Below are 14527 nucleotides of genomic sequence, written 5' to 3' on the forward strand. Positions count from 1 at the left end.
GAGGAAGTTTATGTAACACAGCCTCACGGTTTTGTCAAGAAAGGACAAGAGGACAAAGTGTGCAGATGTAAGAAAGCTTTGTATGGGTTGAAGCAATCTCCACGTGCTTGGTATGAGAAAGCTGACACTCATTTGATCAAACAAGGTTTTCGTAACAGTCCAACAGAAAGCACATTGTATGTAAATCATGAGGGTGATGTACTTCTCATTGTGGTTCTTTATGTAGATGATTTTCCGATCACTGGACCAAATGAGAGACTTATTGCTGAATTGAAGGCTGAATTGAAGGCTGATTTGAATGCTACTTTCAAGATGAAAGATTTGGGGCTATTGCATCATTATTTGGGTATAGAGTTTAAGCAGTGTGATGGTGGAATTGCCTTGTGTCAGAAAAGTTACATAGAGACATTGCTATGTAAGTTTGGACTTGAGGATTGCAAACCTATTGCCACTCCCATGGAAACAGGTTTGAAATTGAGTCTTCATGATGCTGGTGATCCTGCAGATGTCACTCTATACCAAACTATTGTTGGATGCCTCATTTATGTATGCAACACGAGACCGGATATTTAGTTTGCAGTCTCACAGGTCAGCAGATTTATGCATAGCCCAGGGTCTAAGCATTGGCAGGCTGTCAAGAGGATTTTCCGCTACCTTAGTGGCACTTTACATCTTGGCTTGTTTTATCCCAAGGGGGATCATTGCCGCCAAACTTACATGCTTTTTTGGACTCAGATTGGGTTGGTTGTTTTGACACGAGAGTGTCCACAAGTGGTTTTTGTTTCATGCTTGGCAGTTCATGTATATCATGGTTGAGCAAGAAGCAACCTACTGTGGCCAATTCAAGCTGTGAGGCTGAGTACAGGGTAGTCGTCACAGCTACGGTTGAGTGTGTATGGCTCAAACGCCTTACGGCTGATTTGGGTGTTGGACAGGACATTTCCAACACTATCTACACTGACAGTTAGAGCGCATTGGTAGTTGAGAGGAACCCAGTTTTTCATGCTCGCACAAAGCACATTGAGGTGCATTACCACTATGTCAGGGAGAGGCTCTCAGCAGGAGAGATCATCTTGGCTTATGTGCCAACACAGGACAACCTTGCAAATCTTTTCACAAAGGCATTGTCTCGTGAGAAGCTTGAAGCTTTCCGCAAAGCTTTGGGCTTACTCCCCTTTGTGGACTGATCATGTCCTCGGGGCATTTTTGCCCTCTTTAGGAGGTTTTTTTCCCCGTGCATTGTATATACGCCCATCACTCTAGGGCTATCTATCTTTCCATTGCACACTAAGTAACACACTCTCATTTGTGTGCCTTGAGCTTCCTTAATCTTCTCCAAGCTGTGTGTGTTTCTCTGCATACCTAATTCCAACACAATCTAGTGACAACGAGTCATCAAATGATGGGTCAGAGTCCAACACTACTTCCACCTTATCTAAAAGTGACTTAGATAATCAAGGGAAAACCAAGAAGAAGGGTTCCTAGACCAGAAAGCTGGAAGAGATATCAAAGCAAATTGCTGAAATGGCTCAGACGAGGTCTTCAATCAAAAAGATGGAGATCTGGTGTTCAAAATGCAAATCTAGAGACGACAAATCTAATGAATGCTCACAATGCACATATTGCAAGGTTTATGTGCATGTGTGGGGTAACTCTGGCATCAAGATTTGTCATTTCAAGAAGGGAAAAGACTTATCAATGATAGCACTGACAAATCCTAAAGCAGTGAACGCAAAGGGGCCAAGTGGATCCAAGGACAATGACACTAGTACCAGGTACTAGTAATGGCAGAGGCAACTTGCAAGGAGGTACAAGTAGGGAGAGAGCCAGATGTGACTTTGGCAAACAAAGCTTAAATTGTTATACATGGGGAAAGTATGGTCACTTTTCATCTCAGTACCCAAACGTTGCCAAACCAGAGGGGACTAAACAAAAATCCCCAAAATAGTAAGGGTGGTGACCAAAAGTAAAGGACTTATAATTGAAGAAATCCCAGATGAACCTGCAAAGAAGCAACCTACTGAAGCCAAGAAGTGGGAACAATAGAGAGCCACATGGAAAACCGAAGGCAAGGAAAAAGTAGTTGATGAATGGCAAGAACAGGGAGCGATCGAAATTAGAATCACAGAAAACCTGGCAAAGAAAATGCTAGAACAGCGAGAGTGTTATGAGTCTTGAACAATATAGAAACTACAACCTCAACCTTCAGGGACTCAAGAGGAGCACTCAAGAGAAAAAGTAGTATCTGGATTGAATGAATCCTTGATAGCTGCAGTGTAGAGCTTGGTTGAGGAAGTATGACAAGTCTGATCAGACTTGATCAAAGCTAGAGGCATTGAATTGATGAAGGATCAGTCAGAGAGTCCACTAGTCAGTCAACGGCCAAACAAGGAAAGCCATCCCAGTGGAACTGTGAAGATAGTCAAATAGATGAGAAATCTTTCAGTTCAGATTGTAGTTCTAGTAATGAATAGGATGAAATTTATGTAAAGATCTGTGAACGAATCCAAAAGCTGACAGTGGAGCTAGATGATATCAGATGCGCATTACTAGAAGCTGCAAAATTTATCAAACAAAAGATAAAGGCACAAGTTAAAAGTAGGGCAATAGACTTGGCAGCCATAAGAGACGATGAGGTCCCAATTATACAAGTAGAATACAAGCTAAGGAAGCAATGGGAACCATTTTTTGGAGTAATACTAGATGGGAAGCTGGAGTTAATATCCTCGGTGAGCATTTGAGGTAGAGATTGGGGATTCAAGATTTAGAACCAACACCATTGAAAGTAAGAATGGCTCATCACAGGGTAGTTCAAGCCACAAGTTTGATTGAGAACATGTAGTTGATAGTAGGAAAAAATAAATTCAAGCCCAGCTTCTTGGTATTGGATGTGCAGGGAGCCTGTGGGATGCTTCTAGGTAGACCATGGCTAAGATTCTAAGAATGGCTAGAGCAATCCATGATTATGCTAATCAAACACTAACAATTCAGGGATCCAGTAGGAGAATAAAAGTGACACCAGAAGCTGGAAGAAAGATCTCAAACCAGAGGAACTACGCAAAAAGTGTAGACATGTAGTAGTGTTAGTGTGTATACGCGCTTCACCAGGGGCACTTTTCTCCCACTGGGTTTTTCCCCCTGGAGATCCGGTGTGAAAGGACACCTTATCTCTTAGGGTTTCATATAAGCTTTGTAGCTCTGAGTTTGGATACATTATTATTCTAATACAGAGAGACAGACTACAGAGATCTCGTACACAAGCTCTGTGTCTTCTCCTTCTCCATCTTCTTCCTACTCTGAGTTGCTGTCTTCCTTCTGTTTCCTGTTTCATCATCTTCAACAATTGGTATCAGAGCGAGGTGATTTCCAGAGCCTCTACTTGCGTTTTCGCGTCCGCGCGCGCAATCACAGTTTTCAGGCAGTTTTCGGAAAATTTGTTCGTGGGAGCATCCTCGACGTTCCGGGAGTATTCTGAGTAGGTGACCTGAGGTTTTACCCCCCTTTCGAAGCCGTTCGAGCCCTCAGAATTTTGTTCTGAGCAGTGTAGCAGAAGTTACTTTTCGGAGGCGTTTAGATCAAGAGGGTGTGCTTTTTGACAGATTTTCTTCAGGTAAACAGTTCTTTTGGGAAGCAGCTTGTCTTAGCTTTGTGCTGAGATTTTGTGTAGAGTTTTGCTTGGATTGGAGAGGAGATTTGTGAATCTCTTGGAGGTTCTTTTGCTCTCTTGTGTGCATCTACAGTATGGCTCAAATCTACGGAGAAAGAGATTTTTTGTGCGTTTACATCCGAAGACAAATTGGATGGTACCAACTATTCTCTTTGGTCTTTTATGGCCAAAAATGTTTTGGTTGGTAAAGGATTGTGGGATTATGTATCTGGAGATGAAGTTCGTCCAGGTAGCATTGCACCTGCCACGCCTGGTCGTGGTGCAGCTGTTGGTGCAGGACCCTCACAAGTCACTCCAGAGCAAAAGAGATGGGATACTAAAGATGCACAGGCTATGGCTGTGATTGCCTTAACCATAAAGAGGACAATCACACCACATATCAGATCTTGCAGAACTTTTGAGGATGCTTGGAACACTCTGCAAGCTATGTTTGGAGGAAGAAACGCTGCCAGAATAGAGTTTTTGAAGAAACAACTTGACAAAATACAGATGGACGAAGGTGACGATATTGTCGAGCATCTTACAAAAATCAGGGATCTTAAAGAGCAATTGCTTAGCATTGATGAAGTGATTCCAGAGAAGGACTTGGTTTCCAAAACACTCAATTCACTACCACCATCTTATTTGACTTTTTAGACTTCTTTGACTCTGTCTTTGCGAGCTAATCCTGACCCTCTTCATTTTGAAGAGTTAGTGGCTTTGCTATTGCAGGAGGATCAATCACGTAAGAACAAGTCTTTACAGGTGGATGGTATGGATCATGCTCTTGTTGTACAGAACAAAAACAGGGGTAAAGAGAGTGCTCATCACTCCAAGTCTGGTGCAGGACAGTCTTCAGAGAAGTCTAAAGGTGATTCCGACAAGTCCAAGAAGAAAGGTAAATGTCACTACTGCAAGAAACCTGGTCACTACATTAGTGAGTGTAAAAAGCGAATTGCTAAAGAAAAGAAGAAAGAGTCAAGTTTGGTTGTTTCAGCTTCTGGTGATTCTTCTACAGCTAAAGAAGAGTCTGCAAACTTTGTGCAGGATTCTTATGCTTTTGTAGTATGTTCAGATTTTTCTGCTTACAATGTTGACAAGACACAAATGATTTGGTACTTTGATAGTGGTGCATCCAGGCATATTACTTCAAGGAAGGATTTGTTTTGTTCATTGGATGCAGCTCCAGCAGGAAAGAAGGTGACATGTGCAAATAATGCTTCTTATCCAATCAAAGGCGTTGGTAAGATTTTGATTACCATTTCAGATGGTTCAGATTTATGCTTGCCAGATGTCTTATATGTTCCAGGGATCAAGAAGAATTTGTTGTCTGTATCCTCTCTTGCAAAAAATGGTCTTCGGGTCATTTTTGAGGATGACAGATGTATTGTACGAGATTGAGAGAATGGTTATTCTCTTATCACTACAGGTACGCTGGAAAATGGACTATTTGTGCTAGATCATTATGAAAAGCAGATTCAGGTATGTATTGCAGAAACAAAGACTCAGGCCATGCAGGATGCTGAGTTGTGGCATGCTAGATTTGGGCATGTTAGTTATGGCATTTTGATGACTTTACAACGTCATAATATGGTGCATGATTTGTCTTTATTGGAGATGCCACCAAGACATGTATGTGAAGGTTGCGTTCTTGGAAAGATGCACAGATTTGCATTTTCGCACGATGGTTCAGTTAGAGCGACACGAAAGTTGCAGCTTGTACACAGTGATGTATGTGGTCCTATGAGGACGCCATCTATAGGAAACAACCTTTATTTTGTGACCTTCATTGATGACTTTTCCAGGTTTTGTTGGGTGTATCCACTCAAAGCAAAGTCAGATGTGTTTGCAGTTTTTCAACATTATGTCGCCATGGTTGAAAATGAAACAGGTTGCAAAGTACAGACTCTTCGTACCGATCGAGGAGGTGAATACATGTCAGGTGCATTTAAGGATTTTTTGGGAAAGAAAGGCATTAAACACCAATGCACTATGCCATACACACCACAACAGAATGGTGTTGCAGAAAGGAAGAACAGGTCTTTAATGGAGACAGCTAGATGTATGCTCAAGGCTAAGAGTTTGCCTCATAAGCTATGGATGGAGGCAGTTGCTTGTGCAGCACATGTTTTGAACAGGTGTCCTACTCGTGCCTTGAAGACCATTACTGCATATGAAGCTTGGTATGACAAAAAACCTTCAGTCAGTTATCTTCGTGTTTTTGGTTGTCTTGCTTATGCTCACATCCCTCAGCAGTTACGTGGGAAGCTTGATGATAAGGCAATCAAATGTATATTTGTGGGGTACAGTAGTGGAAGTAAAGGTTATAGACTTTACAATCCTGCTACAAATAAGATTTTTGAAAGTCGCGATGTAATTTTTGCAGAAACTACTGCTCAACCTATGGTTGCTTTTGATGTACCTCATATGCAGACACATGATGTATTTGAAGGTTTGCTTCCTTCTTTTGTGGAGAATCAAGAATCACAGCAGGTTGATAATCTTGATCAATCTTTTGATCAGCATGTGACACCTCATGATGTAGAGGAAATTGTGCGTGAAGAGCAAGAAGTTCTCAGGGAAGAAAGAACCTTGCCTAAATGGGTTCAGAAAACTTTGCAGGATAGCAAGTTGGATGCACCGTTGCCACGAAAAACACGTGCTGGTACTACTTTTGGTAGAGAGCAAGTAGATTTGGCTTGCTTTAGCACTCTTTGTGATGCAGATGAGCCTGATTCATTTGATCAAGCTTTAGAGTGTGTTCAGTGGAAAGATGCTATGCAGCAAGAAATTGATTCTATTCATAAGAATCATACATGGGATCTAGTGGACTTGCCTACAGGTAAAAAGCCTATTGGTACAAAGTGGGTTTTTAAGGTAAAAAAGAAACAAGATGGTACTGTTGACAAGTACAAAGCAAGGCTTGTGGCAAAAGGCTATGCGCAACAGAAAGGCATAGATTATGATGAAACCTTTGCTCCTACTTCTCGTGCGTACACAGTTAGATCACTAGTTGCAATTGCTGCTCATCATGGTTGGAAAGTGCATCAGTTGGATATCAAAACTGCTTTTTTGAATGGTGATTTGCAGGAAGAAGTTTATGTAAGTCAACCAAGTGGTTTTGTTGTAAAAGGTCAAGAGCAAAAGGTATGTAGATTGCGTAAAGCTTTGTATGGTCTCAAACAGGCTCCAAGAGCATGGTATGAGAAGATACATACTTATTTGATTGGCCAGGGATTTCAGAATAGTCCAACAGAAAGTACTTTGTATGTCAAAAAGAGAGATGGAGTTCTCATTATGCTAACACTTTATGTGGATGATATGCTTCTTACAGGCAATAGTGCAGATGAAATTGAAGCGTTTAAAGATGCTTTGAGAAAAACCTTTGAGATGTCTGATCTTGGTTTGCTACATTATTACTTGGGTATTCAGTTTGTGCAATCAGAAGATGGCATATACATGTTGCAGGCAAAATATTTGCATAAAATTTTGGACAAGTTTGGTATGCAAAATTGTAAGCCAATCTCTACACCCGTAGAAATTGGATCAAAGTTGAGCATGCATGATGCTGGAGAAACTTTTGATGTACATACTTATGCAGCAGCGGTTGGTTGCTTGATATATTTGGCAGGCAACACTTGTCCAGACATTCAATTTGGGGTTTCACAAGCAAGCAGATTTATGCACAGCCCAGGTATGCATCATTGGCAGGCTGTGAAGCGCATACTTCGTTACCTTTCAGGTACCCCTAATCTTGCCATGTTCTTTCCAAGGGGGGATATGTATGGAAAGCACAGTTCTATGCAGCTTCTTGGTTACAGCGATTCAGATTGGGCTGGTGATTTTGACACACGACATTCCACAAGTGGCAATTGTTTTTTCTTGGGAAATGCATGTATATCTTGGCTAAGCAAGAAGCAACCCACAGTGGCTACATCAACTTGTGAAGCTGAGTACAGGGCAGCTTTCACGGCAACAGTTGATTGTGTATGGATACGCAGGTTATTGGCAGATCTTTGTGAGTGTCAACAGGCACCCACTACCATTTTCACTGACAGTCAGAGTGCTATGGCTGTTGCAAGGAATCCAGTATTTCATGCAAGAACAAAGCACATAGAGGTTCACTACCACTATGTCAGGAAAAGGCTACATGCAGGGGAGATCACACTAACTTACTGTCCTACACAGGATAACATTGCAGATCTATTTACGAAGGCGTTATCACGAGAAAAGTTTGAAGCTTTCCGAAAATCTTTGGGCTTACTCTCATACACATGATGATCTGCTACCTTGTACGGATTCACACTATCACTACAGGGGGGATTTGTAGACATGTAGTAGTGTTAGTGTGTATACGCGCTTCACCAGGGGCACTTTTCTCCCACTGGGTTTTTCCCCCTGGAGATCCGGTGTGAAAGGACACCTTATCTCTTAGGGTTTCATATAAGCTTTGTAGCTCTGAGTTTGGATACATTATTATTCTAATACAGAGAGACAGACTACAGAGATCTCGTACACAAGCTCTGTGTCTTCTCCTTCTCCATCTTCTTCCTACTCTGAGTTGCTTTCTTCCTTCTGTTTCCTGTTTCATCATCTTCAACAAAAAGTACATCACTAAGAAGATCAAGTGAATTGGCTTCAATGAACATTTTCCCATTGACAGAGATAGATTTAATTACTCTATTGATTGACAAGAACAAGCAGAAAGGAAGAAAAGACAGTACCCACACCAGTTCACTAAACTGCATCCTGGGAAACACCTAGTTCATCTATTATATGGACGACCACCAGAACAACAAGCATAGGATAAGTTTGTTTTCAAAATAGCACCAGAAACCAGTCATATTGACTCTGAGCAAGGAAACCAAGCAGTTGATCAGAACACATAATGGACTACTAGAATTGATTGATCCCTTCAATAATTATGATGTTGGTATTAGGACTGAGAAGGCAGCTGAGTCATTGTATAAGCACAAGGGAGGAGGTCCAAATTGGCTACTTCCAAATGAGCAAGAAGTGGAAGAATCTCAACTCAGAGGAGAACCCTCGAATGATCAAGATCAATAAGCACCTGAAGACAGAGATCAAGGAAAAAGCAAAGGCACTGTTCCAGAAATACAAGGATGTATTTTCTTGGGAATATATTGATTTGAAAGGAGAAGATCCAAAGGTATGCCAACATCAAATACCACTAAAGCCAGATTCTAGACCAGTGAGACTGCAGAGATACAAGATGAACCCTAACTATGCTAAGAAGGTCAAGGAGGAGATAGACAATCTTCTCAATGCAGGGTTCATAATAGAGGTGGCGAGCAGTGACTAGTTGTTTCCAATAGTGGTAGTTCCCAAGAAGAATGGCAAGTTGAGGGTGTGTGTGGATTATAGGAATTTGATTGCTCGGATTATCAAGGACCCCTTCCCATGCCCTTTACAGACATGCTATTGGATGAGATTCTAGGCCATGAAATGTATAGCTTTATAAACGATCCCAGTGGCTACAATCAAGTTAAGATTGCACGTGAAGACTGAACTAAAACCACGTTAATCACTGAATGAGAAGCATTTTAAGGGAGGAAAATTAGTTCGGGTGGCCTCTACACCAAGACAATTCCCAGAGGCATCATCAATGCCGGGTTGGAAATCTTGGGGGGGGGGGGGGGGGGGGGGGGGGGGGGGGGGGGGACCACCTAGCAAATATGCTGCTAGGACGCAAGAGAACTTAGATCATGAATGAAATGCAGCATGCTAGTGGTGTTCAATCAGTGTGTCTCACAAAGATAAAAGTAATCATAATATGTATGTGACATGATGCACCAACAAAGAAACCATCAACCAATCAAAAGGAGTGTTTTTGGGCAGATACATTGCTTGGACAACAAACAAGATGTCAATTACTCTATTGATTGACAAGAACAAGCAGAAAGGAAGAAAAGACAATACCCATACCAGTTCACTGAACTGCATCCTGGGAAACACCTAGTTCATCTATTATATGGACGACCACCAGAACAACAAGCATAGGATAAGTTTGTTTTCAAAATAGCACCAGAAACCAGTCATATTGACTCTAAGCAAGGAAACTAAGCAGTTGATCAGAACACATAATGGACTACTAGAATTGATTGATCCCTTCAATAATTATGATGTTGGTATTAGGACTGAGAAGGAAGCTGAGTCATTGTATAAGCACAAGGGAGGAGGTCCAAATTGGCTACTTCCAAATGAACAAGAAGTGGAAGAATCTCAACTCAGAGGAGAACCCTCGAATGATCAAGATCAATAAGCACCTGAAGACAGAGATCAAGGAAAAAGCAAAGGCACTGTTCCAGAAATACAAGGATGTATTTTCTTGGGAATATATTGATTTGAAAGGAGAAGATCCAAAGGTATGCCAACATCAAATACCACTAAAGCCAGATTCTAGACCAGTGAGACTGCAGAGATACAAGATGAACCCCAACTATGCTAAGAAGGTCAAGGAGGAGATAGACAATCTTCTCAATGCAGGGTTCATAATAGAGGTGGCGAGCAGTGACTAGTTGTTTCCAATAGTGGTAGTTCCCAAGAAGAATGGCAAGTTGAGGGTGTGTGTGGATTATAGGAATTTGATTGCTCGATTATCAAGGACCCCTTCCCATGCCCTTTACAGACATGCTATTGGATGAGATTCTAGGCCATGAAATGTATAGCTTTATAAACGATCCCAGTGGCTACAATCAAGTTAAGATTGCACGTGAAGACTGAACTAAAACCACGTTAATCACTGAATGAGAAGAATTTTAAGGGAGGCAAATTAGTTCGGGTGGCCTCTACACCAAGACAATTCCCAGAGGCATCATCAATGCCGGGTTGGAAATCTTGGGGGGGGGGGGGGGGGGACCACCTAGCAAATATGCTGCTAGGATGCAAGAGAACTTAGATCATGAATGAAATGCAGCATGCTAGTGGTGTTCAATCAGTGTGTCTCACAAAGATAAAAGTAATCATAATATGTATGTGACATGATGCACCAACAAAGAAACCATCAACCAATCAAAAGGAGTGTTTTTGGGCAGATACATTGCTTGGACAACAAACAAGATGTCAACCAAGAGCAGAGCTTGATCCGTAGGTGCATAGAAACAAATAGATGGGTGTCAATCATCTACTCGACCTCTCTAGATAATCACTACCAAGGGAAATCAACTCAAAGCACACTAGGTGTACACAACCGCTGCTTTACTTACGATGCTTGAACTCTCCAAAACATTTCCTAACGTCATCGAATCGTCATGAATCTCAAGGATAACGTCTACACACTTAGAAGACACTACCCTTTAGTCCCTAACCCAATCTACTACCTGCAACCACTTTGTGTGAAAATCGCGTATGAAGAGAGGCCCAAAATTATAGGTCATCGATTCTCAAAGTGCTTATGCCTAAGATGTAGCTTGGCTTTCCGTGAATGCAATAACATATAGCAATCATAAAACGGATGCACGGTTGGAGAGAAAACTCACCTCAAAGATCGTGGAGAGCGCTTTGCGAGGAGACCAAATTGTGCAAGCTTGGCGTTCTAACACAATGGTGTAGTCGCCTTTGCAATGTAGCTTTAGTAGCACATCTAAGGAAGAAAAGAAGCTGTCACTCACTCTGAACACACAACACACAATCACGATACACTTCGTAGAGCTCAAAAAGATGATTGATTCAAAAGTTGTCTTAGGTTTACAAAAATTGGCTTTTAAACCTCAGCCTTGGAGGTTCTAACTCATCAAAATTAAATTCTACTTTCTACCATGGGTTTTATTGATATGCATATTCAATAGGTTACAATCTGGAAACTCAATGGAGTCCCAAAAAATAATTACAAATGTATTCGTCAAATTATATGATACAAAAATACGCTTTCTTGTGTTCAGTTGTTAACACTCCCCCCCCCCTCCACGTCAATGTCGTCCTCGGCATGAGCTTTCCATGTGTTGGTGATTTGTTTTTTTGAGTTGGTGGCAGTCTTCTTCAGCTTTTGTCAATGGAAGCCTAGTGGCTTTATGTATGACTCATATCTCACGTTGCCCATGTTGATTGTAGGGCCAAAGATCCTGCTGTCATAAGTGAAGAAGTCGATGTAGAAGGCTTCCTTGAATGCTTGCATATGGAAGATTGGCAGGAACATCAATCTTTGATAGAATAAGTGGAGCACCTCCGAGGATGGCTTCTTTGACAAATCATAAATCATCTTGGTGACAGTGTCGCTCGTTGATAATAATGTTGAGTCTGTGGCTTTGGACGACGCGAACTCCTTGATGCAGGCTAGCATTGTTTTACATATCTTTCTAAGCATCACACAGCTCAAGTCAAGAGAGCCAGTGAAAAGCTTAATGGCACCGGTGAGGGTTTTCATCACATAAGTTCTCTTTATTGTCTCTCGCTCCTTGGATGTGGAAGATTAGGATAATTCAGCCAATTTGAATGCCTTTGCAACAACATTGCATGATCTTTCCAGGACCTCATTTGCGGCACTGGGTAGAAGGAGACATCATCCCTTACTGACTTTGACGCGTCAACCAGACATACAAGGTATGTTGGATATTTGGAAAGCCACCCTTTTTTACATTTAGGATGTGAGTCCACTATACATTTGGAGGCCTTGTGATCTTTGATATCACCATCAAAAAGTGGTGTTGGCTCCTCCATTTGGATGCGCTTTTTCATGGTCATTACTTCATACTGAGTAGAGGATAAGGAAGGGATGGTTGCATCCTTTCTGTTGTGGTCACATTTGTGTCAATATTTTGGACACCCATGGAGTGTAGCATCCTCTGTTCCCACTCTATGGCAGCTTCTGAGCTCTCTTTGATTGCTTTCTCTATTAGAGTACAAAGATGAGCCTCCTCTTCTGCTTTTAACACTTGTCCTTCTTCTTGGATTTGTGGAGGTATCTCCACTAGTCATGGTTCTTTGGAACTATTAGGGAGTTCTAGAGGCTCGTATTGGGTGTTGTCTCTAAGGTCACTTGGACTTGGATTTGTAGTTTGGCCCCGTGCCCTTTCCACTTCTTGCCTCAAATCTATCATTTGATGTTGGGCTAGCTCATCTCTTTTCATGACCTCTTCTGCTTCCACCTGCGAGCGGACAACTTTGAAAAAACCCCTATATACGACTCATATTAGGGAATATGACCCCCCTTTCTACGCTTATACGATAATCAATGAAGATGTAATAGGACTAAATTTTGAAGTTCTTAAAGTCGAAAAGAATGTCGTAAGCCATATCTTTCGTTTAGCATGATTTGAAAGATTGTTGAATAGTCTATTAGATAGAGCTTATATGAATGAGTTTAAGATATTAAGAGAAAAAATATACTCTCTTCTTTTCAAATACTACACCAAAGATATATTTCATAAAGATTAATGAACAACAAATAGTTTGTCTATGAACAGTATAATAAAAACGTAATTAAAACTGAGATTTTTATTAGTATCAATGTGTTATATTTATGTGTTTTAGCTTAAAATGCATGGGTAGGCTTAAAATAAGTTGAAAAAGTAGTGGAGACCCAAAAATACTGTTTTTAGGAGTCGCGACCTAAAAGTTGAGTTTTCAGCCCAAAAAATGCGTTTTTCGCAATTCTGGCTACGCAGCCTTGTAGACCAGACCTGTTCCCGTCGTTTTGAGTATCTGGAAGTCTATGTTCTGAGTTTGTTTGACCAAGTTATGACAGAAACAAATTGCCAGTAGCAACAAGGTAACCTACAAGCAGCCAACAGGTTAGCTTACAAACAAATATACACAGGTAATATCTCTTTTGTTTGATCCAATCAAGAAGTGATTATACTCTTTTATGATGGTACAAAATGATGTTTTGAATTTGATTACCATGTTGATTTGGTTGCACGAGTATGTTCTTTTAGCTATTTTGTAGACGATGTAGGGTGTCATGATATTGGGATTGTGATCGTGTTGCGATTTCGATTATGATCGTTGTTGCCATTGATAGCCGTTTTTCGGCTTTCCATAATTGCCATAGTAAGCTACCTCACCCTATCAAATCACTCAAACATTTTGGTTATCCCTACCATTTCACTGTACATAGGCGTGTGTGAGTTAGGGACTTTCTCCATATTTTCTTACCTCAAGATTGCTACAAATGGTTGGTGTTATTACTTGCAAAAGAGTAAGTAGAATAGGGATTTTTCATCCTTAAAGCACGCCTGCTTTATGCAGTTAACGGGGATACCGTCGAGAGCTATGGTCTTAATAATGGAGTCCTACAAGACTTGCCTACGGCTTAACCATTATTGAGCCATTAGAAGCTTGACAAGAACCAGTGCTATCTTGGCTCTGTGAAACCCTCTCTTCTATTCCTTGCAATTTATAATAATCGAGCCACGGGTATAGATGCTTGAGTGCTTATCTTTGAAGGTAAAGAGGAGTAGCAACTAGGGCTTGAAGTGCCAAAGTACTTGTTGTGACTTGTTCTAAAGGGAGTGAAAGATTGGCAGCTGCAACTTCAAGAATGTTAATAGACCCGATAGCTATAGTGATCTGTGCTATTATGTCTCGATCACGGTCCCACCATTGGATTCATTCTTGACCTTGTTACTGACTTTCTCAAAAAGATGCTTGGTATCTTCCACGGGAGCAAAAATGACACACATTATGTGACTATCCATTGTAACATGCACCTAGTTGTCAAAGCATTGTATATACACATTGTATTTGCGTTGCATGGTGTGACCAATATTAGTTGATTATTCAAGGTATCTAATAATAATACAAAAAAGTTATGGGAACATTCATATCCATTGATATGTAATATGAGATCCACAAAACCTATAGCAATACTAATAGTTCCATTGAATCCGGTAAATGTTTTTTCCAAGGGGTGTAGGATCAATT

This window comes from Adiantum capillus-veneris, chromosome 1, assembly GCF_014529385.1.
Source record: "Adiantum capillus-veneris isolate H3 chromosome 1, ASM1452938v2, whole genome shotgun sequence".
Classification (NCBI taxonomy): Eukaryota; Viridiplantae; Streptophyta; class Polypodiopsida; order Polypodiales; family Pteridaceae; genus Adiantum; species Adiantum capillus-veneris.